This window comes from Stegostoma tigrinum, chromosome 2 (assembly GCF_030684315.1).
Source record: "Stegostoma tigrinum isolate sSteTig4 chromosome 2, sSteTig4.hap1, whole genome shotgun sequence".
NCBI classification, from domain to species: domain Eukaryota; kingdom Metazoa; phylum Chordata; class Chondrichthyes; order Orectolobiformes; family Stegostomatidae; genus Stegostoma; species Stegostoma tigrinum.
In genome coordinates this window covers 94,336,341-94,352,456 of record NC_081355.1, presented here as the reverse complement: position 1 = coordinate 94,352,456, position 16,116 = coordinate 94,336,341, and the positions used below count along the sequence as shown (strand labels likewise).

The 16,116-nt window shown below is 43.2% G+C and overlaps 1 protein-coding gene across 8 annotated transcripts in view; it reads left to right on the top strand.

Moving 5' to 3' along the window:
- cobl (cordon-bleu WH2 repeat protein) overlaps positions 1-16,116 on the top strand; it is a 308,135-nt gene that overhangs the window by 85,987 nt on the left and 206,032 nt on the right. The gene's annotated exons all lie outside the window — the stretch shown is intronic.

Here is a 16,116-nt window from a genome sequence, read left to right as displayed (position 1 = left end):
TCTACAGGTGTCTATCACGTTCCTTCTCATCTGAGCAGATCCTGTGTAGGACTTCCTGCCTCATGCGTGCACATACTCTCTCTCGCGCATACTCTCTCTAGTCTCTCTTGCCACACTCTCGTACTTCCCCGCCTCACTCAAAACACACTCACTCTCTCCCCTCCACCACACACATGCACACACTCACAATCTCTCTGTCTCCCTCCTCACTCACACTCATTCTCTCTCTCTCTCTCTCACTCACACACACACACACACACACACACACACACACACACACACGCCACACACGCGTGAATCTGTGGGGTGAATTTGTATTTGCAGATACATTCTATTTTGTTCAAAAAGCACACAATTTATTGACAGTCAGTCAATGTGGTGTTTTATAAATTCCTACTATAGATATAAAACCAGTCTGACTCAATCAAAACAAACAGATTCTAAACAAGGCCTCACATCTAACATGTGTTGTCTGAGCTAAAAGTCTCCTCTTCTTTACACTGATAAAATCTTTCTTTCTCTTAGGACAGTGTCTTGAAAGGAATTCAGGGACTTAAAACTGATTCAAGATTTCACAAAATCTTATGTTTGTTTTATACATCCTGATCAGTGGTGAACAAAGACAAAGTTGCTGGAAAAGCTGGGTAGGTCTGGCAGCAACTGTGGAGGCAAAAACAGAGTTAACAGTTCAGGTCCGGTGACCCTTCCTCAGAACTGACATTGGCTGGGAAAACGTCAGTTTATGTGCAGAAAATATGGAGTTGGGTGGGCTAGGGATTAAATGATAGGATAGAACCCAAAGAGAGAGAAAGACAGTTGGACAGACAAAGAAGAGAGATAATAGGAACTTCAGATGCTGGAGAATCTGAGATAACACACTTTTCCAGCAACTTTGTTTTTGTTCCTGATTTACAGCTTCCGCAGTTCCTTTGGTTCTCATCAGTGGTGACATCCTTTGATCTTTCACGAATAAATTCTGTGTCTGATACTACCTCTCTCACTAACACCTGAAGAAGGAGCGAGGCTCTGAAAGCTTGTGTTTTCAAATAAACTTGTTGGACTATAACCTGGTGGCATGTGTTTTCTGACTTTGTCCTTCCCAGTCCAACACCACCACCTCTACATCTTAGCTAGCTGAGACAGCTGGTGACGCACAAAGCATGACATCTGGCAGACACCGTCACACTTTGAGAGCTTAATGATGATGATGATAATAAGCACTTGCCATTGGGTGTCAGACTAGAGCTGGAAGATGGCATGAGACAAGATTGCATTTCTTTGGGTGGAACGTGAGGATTAGGTTCAGGGGTTGCTGTGTGCTGAGAATTTGCTGTTCCTATGAAAGGGGATGCATATGTACTGCCACTGTTTCCTCCTTACTCCATTGTAAACATTCCATATTTGTATAGCTTTGCATATGTAAAAATATTCCCAACGAAAGCCTTCTTGTTCCAAATTTACTTCATCAAGTTTATTTTTCTTTGAATCTTTGCAATGTGTTTGTTTAATCATTCTGTCATACTTTGAGCCCAATTCATAGATATGTAAGTTTCAGCCATGGCATCATTCTTCAATGTGCTCCCTACCAAGTATTCAATATGAAAAATGTAATAAGCTAGTAAAATATCATAGTATATGAAAGAATAGAGGAAAATACAACTGATCTGTTCAAAATAACCACATGAAACTGCTAAATACCATTGTCAAAGACTTTGACGATTTATCTTTGCAAGCATTTTATTTTTCTCTGGAGTTCTTTAGTCTGATGTATTTCAGGATGGAAGTTATGTTTTATGTTATGTTTTATGTGACATTTTAATGTCTGTGTTCTCAAAATTAAATTTTAGCATGTTTGATAGATTCTTGAGTTGCTATTGCCGTGATGTAGGAAACAAGACAAAACAATGTGTGACTTCCACCTAGAATGTTGTTTGCACAGGAAAAGTCATGATTTAATTCCTTGTTGGCATACATCAGTTGTTCTCATCTTTCGATTTAGGTCTCTGACTCTCTTTGCCCGCTTCTATGATACTAAAGTATTTACACAAGTTCCGCAGATATCAGGTTAGATTCTGCTGAAAATACTTCACCATGTTCAAAGTTGAGGAAATTTCTGTTGGATACCTAGTGGTATTATAACTGGATTGTTATTCTAGAGAATCAGATAACATTCTGGGGACCTAGGTTCAAATCCCACCAAGGCAGATGGTATAATTTGAATTCAATAAATAACTGGAATTAAGAATCTAATGATGACCATGAATCCATTGTCGGTTGTCAGGAATAGCCCATCTGGTTCACAAATGTCCTTTAGGGAAGGAAACTGCCATTCTTACCTGGTCTGACCTGTGTGCTACTCCAGACCCACAGCAATATGGTTGACTCTGAAATGCCCTCAGGGCAACTAGGGATGGACAATAATTGCTGCCTAGCCAGCAACACCCTCACTCCATTAAAGTATTAAAGAAGAACATCCTTCCTATAGCAAGGAGACCAGAATTGAACACAGCATTCAAAAAGGAGCCTAACTAATGCCCTGTATAGCCAGAAACATGACGTCCAAACTCCTATACTCAAAATACTGACCAACAAGGACAAGCATACTTCTATGCACAGAGTGGTAGAAGGGGTTTGGAACACTGTTCCACAAATAGCATTTGATGATGGATAAGTTGTTAGATTAAGTTTGAGATAAATAGACTTTTGAAACTCAAACGTATTAAAGGATGTGGGCCAAAGGTGAGAATTTGAAGTTAGTAACAGATTAACTATTATCTCAGTGAATGGGGAACAGACTTAAAAGGACTTACTCCTGTTCCTAATAGACCTTGTGTCCCAGTACCCAACCTTGTCAGGCATTTTTTGCTCACCATACTCTTCCATTTAATGGGACATGGAGAAGTTTGATAAGGAGAGTCTTGGAATGCGTTTACATGTACCTTAGACATAGGGATCTTGGGCCAATCAATGGATCAGAACAAGCCATGTCTTGCAAATACAGTGATCTGTATGATTATTGATATCTTGTCCTCTCGCAACCTTCAAGAAGGGTGGCATTGCATGTAAGATGAAATTGGTGAGTACCAGCAGCTCTTGTTGACATTAAACCAGTTTTGTGCCCTTGTGCAATATCTTGGATTGACTTTGCAAACTGTGGCGTGCAGGTTTCACCTTTAAGGTCTCCTGTGCTTCACAGATATGACGATCTTCAACCTTTAGCTTGTGACCAGGATGAAGGGTCTAGGCTCGAAATGTCAGCTTTTGTGCTCCTCAGATGTTGCTTGGCATGCTGTATTCATCCAGCTCTACACTTTGTTATCTCTCTTTATATCTCTCACAGTGGATATTGCATGAATTGTACATGCAGGTTCTATGACTACAGATGATTTCAACCTGTTCTGTGAAAATGCCTGTTTAATGCAAGTGACCCTTGAAGGGCCTCCCTTTGTTCACAAGTAGGCCTTTGCACTCAGTCAGAAAATAAATACTTACTCAACCCAGTCCATGTGCATTTGTAGCCACTTTCTAATTCAGCCTGGTAATCTAGGGGCCACCCCTGTGCCTCCATGTTCCTTTCTTCCATTCACTCCTTGTCCATCCCATCAAAAGCGACTTTACATTCGTTTTCATACATCACACTGAATAATGACTCCATGGCATTATCTTCTGAGATCTGGGTCTTCAGCATTACCCTCTGAGCCCTGGGTTTTTCTCCCAATCCTACCCTTTATATGTTGAGATACCCCTTCCCCGCACGCACTTCAGAATTATTGTCCCATTTGTAGCTCGGCATACAACCTCCAATCCCTACAATTCCACAATCACAGCAGTATCCTTGAATAATGTCCCTTGCCTTTCAGTGAGCCGACCCCAATCATAACCTGATTGGCCCAGAATAATAGAGTCTTGGATTCCTACAGCACGGAGACAGGCCTTTGGCCCAAACTGGTCTGTGCTGACTAAAGTGTCCATCCACGCTAAGCCCATTTCCCTGCATATCCTCGGCCCATATCTTTCTAAACCTTTCCAATCCATGCATTCATCCAAATGCTTTTAAATATTAATGTATCCACCTCAACCATTTCTGTTGGTAGCTCATTCCATATGTGTACCACCCTCTGTGTAAAAAAGTTGCCCCTCAGCTTCCCATGTATTCTTTCCTCTCACTTTAAACTGATGTCTTCTAGTCCTTGATTCTCCTGGGAAAAAGGGTGAGTGCATTCGTCCTATCTGTGCCTTTCATAATCTTATACACTTCTATAAGACCTCTCATCAGTCTTCTATGCTCTTAAGAAAAAAGACCTAGCTTGTCCAACCTCTCCCTATAACTCAGTGCCTTGAGTCCTAACAACATCCTTGTAAATTTCTTCTGCGCTGTTTCTAGTTTAATAATGTCCTTCCTATAGCAAGGTGACCAAAACTGAACACAATATTCCAAGTTCAGCCTCATCAACGTCATGTACAACTGCATCATAACTTCCCAACTTTTATACTGAATACCTTGACTGATGAAGGCCCGTGTGCCTTCATTGCCCTGTCTATCTGTCAGTAAACTTTCAGAGAACTGTGCTCCTGAACTCCAAGGTCCCTCACTTCCACTATACTCCTTAAGGCTCAACCATTCACCATCAAACTCCTACCTCGATTTGACTTACAAAAATGCAACACCTCACACTTAACAATATTAAACTCTATTTGCCATTTCTTGACCCGCTTTCCCAGCTGATCAAGATCCTGATGCAATTTCTGATTACCTTCCTCACTGTCCATGATACTGCCCATTTTATTGTCATCCACAAACTTATTAATCATGCCTTGAATGTTCTCGTCCAAATCATCGATACAGAAAAGAAACAGTGAGTTGTTGGTAACAAACAGTCGGAGCTCTCGATTTCTGTTTTCAGCAGCAGGAAGAGTGGGAGCTCTGACCTGGGGCCTGTCGGAAAGGGGTGAGTCAGAGATTTAAATCTTTAAGCAGCAGCAGCACCTTGGAGAGCAGAGGTTTCTGGGAAAGGAGGGACTTTTTTCCCCTCAGCTATATAAGTGATTGTTTTCAAACCCACGACCCTACCCTTGAAGGGCCTCCCACCCATCCATCTCTTCTAACCTTATACACCAGGGACAAATCAGGTAAGCTTCTCTTTTTTTGACTTTCTGATAAGGGGACTAGCAGGGATGGCAGTGCAGGGAGAGGAATGTTCCTCCTGCATGATGTTTGAGGTGAGGGATGCCATTAGTGTCCCATCCAAGTACATCTGCAGGAAATGCACCCAACTCTTGTTCCTCCAAGACCGCGTTAGGGAACTGGAGCGGGATCATTCGGGAGGCAGAGTCTGTGACAGATAAGAGTTACACTGAAGTAGTTATTCCTAAGCATGAAGAAAACTGGGTAGCTGTTAGAAGGGGGGAAAAACAGTCAGTGCAGGGATCCCCTGTGGTCATTCCCCTGAAAAACAAGTATACTGTTTTGGATACTGCTTGGAGTCGGGGGCGGGGGGCGTCTTACCAGGGGCATGCACTGGGGTGCAGGTCTCTGGCACAGTGTCTTTCCCTCTTGCACAGAAGGGAAGGGGGATAGGAGGAGAATGTTAGTCATTGGGGATTCAATAGTTAGAGGGACGGATAGAAGGTTTGTTGGGAACGAAAGAGACTCATGGTTGGTGTTTTGCCTCCCAATCAGGTGCCAGGGCCTGTGATGTCTTGGATCCTGTCTTTGGGGTCCTGAAGGGAGAGGGTGACCAGCCCCAAGTCGTGGTCCACATAGGCACCAACGACATAGGTAGAAAGACGGATCGGGATGTCAGGCAGGATTTCGGGGAGCTAGGGTGGAAGCTGAGAGCTAGAGTTTGTGACCCATGCCACGTGATAGCGAGGCAAAGAACAGGGAGAGATTTCAGCTGAACGCATGGCTGCAGGGATGGTGCAGGAGGGAGGGTTTCAGGTATATGGATAATTGGAGCTCATTCTGGGAAAGGTGGGACCTCTACAAACAGGAAAGTCTCCACTTAAACCAGTGGGGTACTAATATCCTAGGTGGGGGAAATTTGCTAGTGCTATTCGGGTGGATTTAAATTAGCTCAGTATGGGGTTGGGAAGCTGTGGTGTAGTTCCAGTACACAGGAGGATGAGAGTAGGGAGGACATGGACAGGATTTCACTGTCACAGGAGTGTGCTGGCAGACAGCAAGCTGGTTTGAAGTGTGTCTACTTCAACGCCAGGAGCATCTGGAATATGGTAGATGAGCTTGCAGCATGGATAGGTACCTGGGACTTAGATTTTGTGGCCATTTCGGAGACACGGACAGAGCAAGGTCAGGAATGGATGTTGCAGGTTCCAGGGTTTAGATCTTTCATTAAGATCAGGGGAGATGGTAAAAGAAGAGGAGGTGTGGCTTTGTTAGTCAGGGACAGTATAACGGTGGCTGAAAGAACTTTTGATGAGGACTCATCTACTGAGGTGGTATGGGCTGAGGTCAGAAACAGGAGAGGTCACACTCCTGGGAGTTTTTTTATAGGCCTCTGCAAAGTTCCAGGGATGTGGAGGAGAGGCTTGGCAAAGCGATTCTGACCGGGAGTGAAAGCAACAGGATGGTCATTACGGGAGAGTTTAACTTCCCTAACATTGACTGTAAATGCTATAACTCAAGTACGTCGGATGGATAAGTTTTTGTCCAATGTGCGCGGGACGGTTTCCTGACCCAAAATGTCAAAGGGCTGACAAGAGGGGAGGCAACACTGGATCTGGTACTTGGTAATGAGTTTGCAGATGACACTAAAGTCAGTGGAGTGGTGGACAGTGTGGAAGAATGTTGCAGGTTGCTGGGAGACTTGGATAAACTGCAGAATTGGGCTGAAAGGTGGCAAATGGAGTTTAATACAGATATATGTGAGGTGATTCATTTTGGGAAGAATAATAGGAAGGCAGAATACTGGGTCAATGGAAAGATTCTTGGTAGTCTGGATGTGCAGAGGGATCTTGGTGTCCATGTACATAGATCCCTGAAAGTTGCCACCCAGGTTGATAGTGCTGTTAGGAAGGCATATGGTGTGTTAGGTTTTATTGGTAGAGGGATTGAGTTCTGGAGCTGTGATGTCATGCTGCAACTGTACAAAATGCTAGTGCAGCCTCACTTGGAATATTGCTTACAGTTCTGGTCACCCCATTACAGGAAGGATGTGGAAGCATTGGAAAAGGTGCAGAGGAGATTTACCAGGATGTTGCCTGGCCTGGAGCGAAGATCTTATGAAGAAAGGCTGAGGGACTTGGGTCTGTGCTCATTGGAGAGGAGAAGGCTAAGAGGGGATTTAATAGAGACATACAAGATGATCAGAGGATTAGATAGGGTGGACAATGAGAGCCTTTTTCCTAGGATCATGACGTTGGCTTGTATGAGGGGGCACAGCTGCAAATTGAGGGGTGATAGATTTAAGACAGGTGTCAGAGGCAGGTTCTTTACTCAGAGAGTGGTAAGGGCGTGGAACGCCCTGCTTGCCAATATAGTTAACTCAGCCACATTAGGATCATTTTAAAAGTCCTTGGATAAGCATATGGATGATGATGGGAAAGTGTAGGGGGATGGGCTTACATTAGTTCACAGGTCGGCGCTACATCGAGGGCGAAAGGGCCTGTTCTGCGCTGCATTGTTCTGTTTTCTATGAAATGCGCCCAGCACCGACCCATGAGGCGCACCACTAGTCACAGGGATCCAGTCAGACAAGTATCCTTCCAGTATTACCCTCTGCTTCCTACCATCAAGCCAATTGTCTATGTAATTTGCCAGCTCTCTGGATACTGTGTTTGGGGAATTGCAGGCTGTTGCTTCCTGTGGAGCATGCACTGAGTTATTGAGGACTGCTGTCTAAGATAAAGGCCCAGAGGTGCAAGCATCAAACTGGAGTTACCAGGTATCTGCCATGACTTTCATGTTGGTAGCTGTCAACATCTAGTTTCTCTGCCATCTTCAAGTGCATGAGAATCTCATAGCTATTGATCTCATACTGTTTTTCTAATGGCTTGCTACTACATATATAGTTCAGGGGCTGGGAGGATATGTTTATAGTGTAAGCAAATAGACTTCTAAGAAAAATCAAGGAGCACTTCAAACTTGTTGACTGCAATTTTTGTTGAATGAGTGATTTCCAACAAACTTCATCTGTCCTGGCCAATCATATTTGAAGTTCCTGAAGGGCTTCTGAACTTAAGTGGTGAGAAGCATTGGGAGGACGTTTACAAGACTGAAAATTTATGCCATGCACATTTCAGATCTTGTTTGCCCTGCAGGTACAGAGAACTCATGAAACTAGTAAGTGAGTGATCGTCCTGAAGGTGAGAAAGAGTTAGTCAGTGCACAAACTCTTTGGAGAATGACACTCGAAATGGTTTTCCGCTCTGAATACTGATGATGGTGAGAGCAACTCACAGAAATGCAGCCAAGAACACTGAAGGCAATGTGGACAAGTGATTTCATGGGAACACACTGATGTAGAAATGCAGCTGGCACAGGAACTTTGATAAGGTTCTGGAGGGTATTTCTATACGGGTACAGTATCTTATCTACCTCACAGTTGGGCAAAAGATATCCCTGAGAGGGTATGCAAAATGATGAGGGGAACATGGCCAGAATTTGTTGTACTCGTAGAAACTGATGTCTTAAAAAAGGAAACTTTTAGAGTTTGCTGCCTGAGTCTCCAGAGCTTGAAAGGAGATAAGAGGGAATAATCTCCTAATTCCTTCCAGTGCCATGAACTAGAGAGGAAGGGCACAGCCAGATAAAACAGATCAATGAGTGCTTAGAATCATGGTCGAGGAGGGTGGAGTTCATTTTCCTGGGATGTTAGGGACAGTTTTGTATAAGTTGAACCGTTTCAAGAAGGTACAGTTTAATGTCAACATCTCTGGGACTGATGTCCTTGCAAAACAAGCTGTGAGGGTGGATCTTTATTTATTTATTTTCTCTTTATTCTTTGGATGAGGGTGGTGCTGGTTAGACAGCATTTATTGCCCATCCCTAATTGCCCAGAGGGCAGTTAAGAGTCAACCACATTGCTGTGGGCTCTGGAGTCACCTGTAGACCAGATCAGGATGATAGCTTCTTTCCCTAAAGGGCGTGAGTAAACCAGCTGGGTTTTCTTGACAATTAACTAACAGTCATCATTAGATTCTTAATTCCAGATATTTTTTGAACTCAAATTCCACCATCTGCCATGGCAGGACCTGAACCGGGGTCTCTGGATAAACAGTCCTGTGATAATACTGCTAGGCCATTGCCTCCCCAATTTAAACTAGTTGGACAAGACAATATTAATATTAGTGCGCCCACTATCTCTGTAGCTGCTTCTTTCAATATTTTAAGATGCATCCCATCACATCCAATGGACTGACTAGTCTTTAGCCCTATTAGTTTCCTTAGCACTTTCTCTAGTGATAGTTATTGTATTTATGTCCTCTCCTCCTTTTGACCCTTAATTATTTTGTAATTTTGGAATGCTATTTGCATTTTCAACTGTGATGACTAACACAAAGTATTTATTCAACTCCTCTGCAGAGTCCTGGTTCCCATTTTTATTACCCCAGACTCAATGTCTAAAGAGCCAGTGTTAACTTTAGATTCTCTCTTTAGAATATCCTTTATTGGAATATTCTTTATTTTCCATCTTTGCTTGCATTTCCTTGAGGTGTGTAGCGATTATGATATGAAACGTGCTGTCCATAAACCTCAAGGCCTCATGAATGCATTGTGGGTGCTGCTGCAGCCAGAGGCACCTCCTGCACATGTGGTCATACGTATACACTCGCAGGAGCAGCTAGCAATTTCCATGTAGTACGGAATCTGCACATCAAGGGCCTGAGTTCCCCTGTCACATCTAAACATCTAAATAGAATATCGGTTCAGGCTTTCATTTTACCCTTCTTCTAACTTAAGTATAGAAAAGTATTAAATTTATTGTCAGACTCTATCAAGCAAAGAATTTTAGCTTTGAAGATTAAAAATATTAATTAGGTATACAAAGGTTATAAACTGCACTTATAATTTCTGACATTGTTAGACTTTTAATTCCAGATATTTACTACATTCACATTATACCATCTGCTATGGTGTGTTTTGAACCTGGGCCCCCAGAATGTTATCTGGGTCTCTTGATTAACAGTCCAACAATAATACCACTTGGCCATTGCCTCCTCCTCTCTGGGCTATCTGTGACATTGCACTGAGTTTTGTTGAGGCAGGCCCATCCCCAGGTCTGCAGCTGGAGCACAGCAGACAAGGCAGCATCAGAGGAGCAGGAAAGCTGACATTTCGGGAGAGTCCTGACTTGAAACGTCAACTTTCCTGCTCCTCTGATGTCACCTGGCCAGCTGTGTTCATCTGGCTTCACACTGTGTTATCTCTGACTCGAGCATATGCAGTTCATGCTATCTCCACCCACAGCCTGCTTCTGGGACCTCTCCACATTCACTGCTCCTTTAAACCTCATTGTTGCCACTTCCAAGACTCTTGCAGTTCCAACACCTGTCGATTTGCCTCTTGGACCCCTCCACTGTTGCAGATCTTTTTAACTTAGCTTTTGCCACTCCTCAGTCCCACAAAGGTTCTCTGCTTGTCTGTCTGCCTCTTAAACCTCCCCACTTTCACTGCTCCTTGTAACCTTCTGGAGCAATTCCTGAGTCCCTCACGGTCTGCTTCTGGAATTTCTCCGCTGTTGCTGCTGTTTTTAACTTCATTGCTGCGAGTTCTGAGCCCCACATACGTCCACTACGAGATGCTGCTTGGCCTGCTGTGTTCATCCAGCCTCACATTTTGTTGTCTTGGATTCTCCAGCATCTGCAGTTCCCATTATCTCCGTCCACTACCAGTTTGCTTCTGGGACCTGTCCACACTTGCTGTTGCTGCTCTGAGTCCCACACAATTTAAGATTCCATCAGGTGACTGACCAAGATAAGGGTCTTTGGCACAATAAGTTCATGCAGTAATAAAAGCAAAGTACTGTGGATGCTGAAGATCAGAAATAAAAAAAAAACCACTGGAGAAACCCAGCAAATCTGACTGCATCTGTGGTGAAATAAAGAGTTAAAGTTTTGAGTCCAATGACTTTTCTTCATGCCATTTCATATTCTCTACTCAAGCCTGATTCAGTGCCTTCTGAGCTAAATCTACCATTGTAGCCCTGTATTCCATCATATGTTTGCCTAACTTCCCCTTTTTGTGCATATTGTTCCATGTTCTCCTATTTGTGGATGAAGATGTTTGGACAGAATCCCCTATTGGATTTTTTTTGTGACAAACGTGGTTTGAAGGCTGCCAGTTATGCTCTTCCCCACAAGAGGAAATATTCTGTTTGGATCCACATTAGGCTGCAATTTGTTTCGTGTTTTTCAACTGATACTTGCCTGATAGGAATATCCATGTGCTTCTGTTTCCTTGCGTTGCTTAACTACATCCTCTCCAATACCACTGTATCTTATTCAAATATGGAAACAGCAGTTCTTAAATATGATTCACCTAATGTTTGCTATCGGTTTAGAATAACACCCCTACTATTAAGATTGAATGCACTGTCTGAAAGGATGGTGGAAACAGTGATCCAACAATACTCTTTGAAAGGGAGTTGAGCTATAATTGATGAAAGATAATTGGCAAGGCCATACACGGGAAAAAAGCAGGAGAATGCAATGCATTGTAGAGCTCCACCGAAGACCCTGCAAATAGACTTCTTCTGTGCTTTATTGTTCTGTAATTCATGACAATAGTGTTTTTGAAACTTGATAAAAATACATTTCTGACGATTATATATTTTCATTCATGTAACTATTCGAATTTTTTACTTGATAATGCATTCAAGGTTTTATTTGTCACATACAACTCCTATGCACCAACTTACTTCTAGTTGTCACTTCCTGTCATCTTACATTTTTAATCAATATGTTCAGATATGATGCAACATACTTCCAGGGATGGTGGAACTTGAACCTGGACTTCCTGGTCCGGAGGTAGGTTTACTACCACTATACCACAAGAGCCAAATTACCTAAATGTGTTTTAAATATTTCATCTAAGTCAGTTTGTCATGCTGCACTTGCAGTCTTCTGACCACCTGATGGTACTGTTGCAACCTGAAAACCTACTGTACGGAGAGCTGAGAGTTTCTCGAATTTCTTGAATAAGTGATGCAAAGCTTCAGATTAATTTTAAAGACCTCCATAGGACCTCTTAACAGCTACAAACTGGTTTTAAAAATTGAAGTAAATGTTGTTTGTGTAACATTTGGCTCAAATCTGGAATCATTAATCCTTTTCCCACTCTTTTAGAGTCTCAGTTTCAACTGAAATTGACCAAATTGAGACTTTGCCTGTTATCTCATTTTTCTTGCTAGGCGCTCTGTCCTATTACTCTGCTCTCCTCTGTTACCCTAGGTGGCATGGTGGCTCAGTAGTTTGCATTGCTGCCTCACAGCACCAAGGACCTGAATTTGATTCCACTCTTGGGTGACCGTGTGCAAACTTCATACAGATTTTCCCTGTATTTGTATGAGTTTCCTCCAGGTGCTCTGGTTTCCTCCCACTGTCCAAAGATGTGCAAGCTGGTGGATTAACTCTGGGAAATGTAGGGCTACAGGGATAGCGCCCAGGGGTTGGGCCTGGGTGGGATATTCTTTGTAGAGTCAGTGTGGACTTAATAGGTCGAATATCCTGCTTCCACACTGTACGGATGCTATGATAGAATAGATCACAGCCTCCCATTCAACTCTTTGTCCTTCTCTGAGCTACATGCATCTGTTCTGCTATTACAGTTTTCCTCTAGTATCCCAGTCTGCTCTTTCAATGCTCCTAGCTTCGTCCCTCAGTTCACTGAACTATATTGGCCTGTTTCTTGCTCCATCCATCTCTTTACCGTGATCTAATTTTGACAGAATTATAGGCATTTCACCTTCTGTTTGTGCAGTCTTAATCTTCATGAGGTCCCAATCCATTTTTTCTCTGTATCGCCTCATACAGGCTTTCAACACCACAATTACTACAGTATTTTTCAGTCTAAGATAGCAAAGTGTGGAGCTGTATGAACACAGCAGGCTAAGCAGCATCATAGGAGCAAGAAGGCTGATGTTTCTGGCCGAGACTCTTCTTCTGAAGAAGGGTCTAGGCCAGAAACGTCAGCTTTCCTGCTCTTCTGCTGCTTGGCCTGCTGTGTTCATCCAGCTCTACACCTTGTTATCTCAGATTCTCCAGCATATGAAGCAGTTTATGGTGGCATATTTTGGTGGGAAGAATGAGGAGTATTGGGAATTCATATTTATATTAAAGGATGTTGTGGAATTGGAATATGGAACTCTTTGGACCTTCTGGATTAGCATGGATTTTTGCTCCTTAGAAATTAAGACTGCATCTTAATGAGGATTACAGGCCAAATACTGTTTACAAAGTATCAAATGACTGTGGAAACAGACATGCGAAAGTTTTAAGAGAGATAAGAAATAAACTTTATGTTTTTATTGCTTGATAATCTTGGTTTGGAAGAGATTGAGCCTATACTTTGAAGATTGCCTTGCTAAAACCTCTGCACTAAAGTTGCTGTTTTAGTATAGATCTTGGTGTATCCATTGAAGGAACAAATCTGAAGAAACTGGCAAGAACAGAAAGATCTCTGCCTTCTGTACCAAAAAGAAGAAACCTTACAACAGGACAAGTTGCACAGATTCCTCTTGGTAAAGATTCTGAAAACTGGAAAATGTTCCAGAAATTAGTATCTTTAACTAAACTCTGAAAGCTGAACGGTTAGTGTGCTTTGACCTGACTGTCATTGAATCTGAGGTCTGATCTAAAGATGTCCCATTGATTTTTATGGCTGTCAGCATTGCGATCTCATCGCAGAAAATCAACTGGGCTGTGAAATATTTTCACATTTATTATCTTTTGCACTTGTGCCATTGCCACATTTAGTGTTTTTCCCACTTGCCTCTTTTTTAACAAAAACCCACATCAGCCCTGCAGGGTTGTGCTGTCTTTTCTGTAGTGGAACTGCGTGTTTGGGATTTGGGGAATGTAGTTTAATTCTGAGTAGTAGCTTAATTATTAACTGGTTTTGCCTTTTATCGTAGAATCATAGAATCCTTACTGTGTGGAAACAGTAAGTTTGCTTGTAATAAATAATTTAGTTTTGTGTTTATTGAAGGAACCTTATGAAAATCATTATAATTCTGGATTCCAGATTAAAAGCTGGATAAACTGATACCAGTTTGATTCCAGCCTTAGGCGACTTGCCTGTGTGGAGTTTGCACATTCTTCCGTGAATGCGTGGGTTTCCTCTGGCTTCCTCCCAAAATCCAAAGATGTGCAGGTTAGATCAATTGGCCATGCTAAATTGTCTGTAGTTACCAGGGATGTGCAGGCTAGGTGGGTTAGCCATGAGAAATGCAGGGTTACAGAGATAGGGTAGTGGGATGTGTCTGGGAGTGATGCTCTTTGGAGGTTCTGTGTGGACTCAGTGGGCCAGATGGACTTTTTCACGCTGTAGGATTCTATGATAAAACTAACCATTTTGGTGATTAAATGAAGTATTTCTACTTTTGGAGTAGTTGTAGAGTCATAATAGGAGAGCTATTATATACTAAAAAGTAAGATAACAAAGTGCGAAGCTGGATGAACACAGCAGGCCAAGCAGCATCTCAGGAGCACAAAAGCTGACGTTTCGGGCCTATACCCTTCATCAGAGAGGGGGATGGGGAGAGGGTTCTGAAATAAATAGGGAGAGAGGGGGAGGCGGACCGAAGATGGAGAGAAAAGAAGATAAGTGGAGAGGAGAGTATGGGTGGGGAGGTAGGGAGGGGATTGGTCAGTCCAGGGAAGACGGACAGGTCAAGGAGGTGGGATGAGGTTAGTAGGTAGGAAATGGAGGTGTGGCTTGAGGTGAGAGGAGGGGATAGGTGAGAGGAAGAACAGGTTAGGGAGGCGGGGACAAGCTGGACTGGTTTTGGGATGCAGTGGGGGCAGGGGACGAGCTGGGATGGTTTTGGGATGCAGTGGGGGAAGGGGAGATTTTGAAGCTTGTGAAGTCTACATTGATACCATTAGGCTGCATGGATCCCAAGCGGGATATGAGTTGCTGTTCCTGCAACCTTCCGGTGGCATCATTGTGGCACTGCAGGAGGCCCATGATGGACATGTCGTCTAAGGATTGGGAGGGGGGTTGAAATCGTTTGTGATTGGGCGGTGCAGTTGTTTATTGCGAACCGAGTGGAGGTGTTCTGCAAAGCAGTCCCCAAGCCTCAACTTGGTTTCCCCAAAGTAGAGGAAGCCACACCGAATACAGTGGATACAGTATACCACATTGGCAGATGTTCAGGTGAACATCTGCTTAATATGGAAAGTCATCTTGGGGCCTGGGATGGGGGTGAGGGAGAAGGTGTGAGAGCAAGTGTAGCACTTCCTGTGGTTGCAGGGGAAGATGCCGGTGTGGCGGGGTTGGAGGGGAGTGTGGTGCGGACAAGGTATCTTGGATTCTCCAGCATCTGCAGTTCCCATTATCTCTGATATACTAAAAAGTGCAATTTTTCGGGGATTCAGAAGCAGAGACATTTTAGGAGTATCAGTGGATCAATTATTGAAGGTGGAGGGGCAAATTGGAAAGTGTTGAAGAAAGGAAAGAAATCCTGGGCTGTATAAATTGGCACATTAAGTACAGAAATTTCAATTTCTAACTTAATTTCTTACACAATTTCAGCCCCACTGTTTTTCGCACTCTGTATCTTGAACTCTGTTTCAACCCCGCTGTTTCTCGCACTCTGTTTCAGCCCTCTATTTCTCGTGCTCTGTTTCTCACACTCTGTTTCTCCTACTCTCTTTCATACCCTGTGTTTCTCGCACTCTGTTTTAGCCCCTTTGTTCCTCGCACACAATTTCAGACCCTCTGTTCATTGCAATCTGTTTCAGCCCCTCTGCTTGTCGCACTCTGTTTCTCGCATTCTCCTTCTCACACTGTGTTTCTCGCACTCTGTTTCAACCCCTCTGTTTCTTGCACTCTGTTTTAACCCCTCTGTTTCTTGCACTCTGTTTCATCCCCTCTGCTTCTCGCACTCTGTTTCAGCCCCTCTATTTCTTGTGCTCTGTTTCTCCTACACTGTT